Below are 2,063 nucleotides of genomic sequence, written 5' to 3' on the forward strand. Positions count from 1 at the left end.
AACTCACTGGTCTCGCCACATGAACACAGTAACTATAAGGGCAGGTCCGAAGCTAGGAATACTGCGGCGAGTAACTCACATCCTGACTTCCAAACGTCTGTCCATCATCTACAATGCATAAGTCAGAGGTGTGATAGAAGACTCCCAATTTGCCTGGATGAGTGGAGTTCCAACAACACTCGAGAAGCTTTATACCATCCAGGACAAAGCAGCCAGTTTGACTGTCCCTTCATCCACAATGCTCCACCATCAACGCTCAGCAGCAGCAGCAGCAGCAGTGTTTTACTATCTACACGCTGCAATAAAATGATCCACCAAAGATCCTCAGAGACCATCTTCACAACTCCCATGTCTATCTAGAAGGACAAGGGCTACAGATGTATGGGAATACCATCATCTTCAGGTTCCCTCCAAGCCAGTCACCATCCTGACTTGGAATTTTATCACCGCTCCTTCACAGTCACTGGGTCAGAATCCTGGGATTCCCTCCCTAATGGCATTTGAGGTCAACCAAGCAGGTGGACTGCAGCGTTCAACAAGGCAGCTCACCACCACCTTCTCGAGGGCAACTAGGGACGGGCAATAAATGCTGGCCCAGCCAGTGACACCCAGATTCACGAAATAAATAAATAGAAATTAACAGAGGACGGTTGCTGAGGTGTCGCAGGGATCGGTGCTTGGGGCCCAGCTGTTCACAATGCCCTTTAAACATTTGGTTACTGGAATCAGATACAATATATCCCAGCCTGCTGACAGCACTAACGGATGTGGGATTGTGGATGGGTGAGGAGGTTATAAAAAAGCACCGAGAAGACAATTGGAGTGAATGGGTAAATACGTGACAGATGGAGAAAAATGTGGATAGAGGAGACGGTGTGCTCTTTGGTGGAAACGATAAATTGGCAGCCTACCATTTGAAAGGCATTGGTTGAAACATGTTGATCTACAAAGGGACGTATGCTCCTGTTTGTTGTTTCCTTCTGCATAAACCTCTGAGGCCCCTGCAGTGCAGTGAGTTCTGTAACCAGAAGTCAAAACTGGGCATGGCATTGGCACGCTGCCCAGTGTACACAGACCCACCAAGTGAGGAGCTGTAACACTGAAAAGGATCTGCATCTCCCTGTACACCAGTCGCTGAAAGTAATATTGCCGAAACAGAAAGCAGTGAGGAAGATAAATGGTGTGTGGATCTTCATTTCAGGGGATGTGAGTCCAGGAGAAAAGGTGTCTTACTGCAGCTGTACAGGGCCTTGGTGAGATATCATCTTGAACATTGTGCACTATTGTGGGGAGTTTTGGTCTCCTTACCTAATAAAGGACAAACCTGACATTGAGGGAGAGCAGTGAAGGATGACCAGACTGGTCTCTGGGATGACGGGCTTGTTATGGGAGCAGAGTATGGGAGACTGGGCAAGTATTCCATGGGGTTTAGGAAAATGAGTGGAGATCTCAGTGAGATATATAAAACTCTGACAGGGTGAGACAGATTGGAAGCAGGGATGATAATTCCCCTGGCTGGGACTTGTAAAACAAGGGGCCACAGTATTAGATACAGGCAGTCACTCTGCATTGAGATGATAATAAATGTCTGCTCTCAATGACTCGGGAACCTGGGGAATTCTCTCGCACCTGGAAACCGAGACACTGATTATAAATAAGGATTTAGAGACAGTAAAGGGATAGTGGAAGAGCAGGAGTACGGTCTGGAAATGAAGGGCCAACCATCATTATATTGAATTGGTTCGCAAACTCGATGGACCAAAGGTACTACTGCACCGCCTATTTTATAGCTTCCCAAGGTTATTCACATGAATGGATATGTATATCGTGTGGGGTAAGTGCATTGAGGAGAGTTTTTCCATGAACTAGAATGGGGAGGCTCAATGTGTTTTCCATTCCCAATGTTTCTGTGAAGTCTGTGGGAAAGCTCTGTAAATGCTGTCACAAGCTCTCAGATGTTAGGAAGGAGGTTTCTGCAGGGTCGACAGGACTGTGTTCCCATTCCCTTTTCCGACATTGATGCTGAGGCTGGGTTTTCTGTCCGGTTTCATACTTTCAGACCT

This window comes from Chiloscyllium punctatum, unplaced genomic scaffold (genome assembly GCF_047496795.1).
Source record: "Chiloscyllium punctatum isolate Juve2018m unplaced genomic scaffold, sChiPun1.3 scaffold_124, whole genome shotgun sequence".
Classification (NCBI taxonomy): domain Eukaryota; kingdom Metazoa; phylum Chordata; class Chondrichthyes; order Orectolobiformes; family Hemiscylliidae; genus Chiloscyllium; species Chiloscyllium punctatum.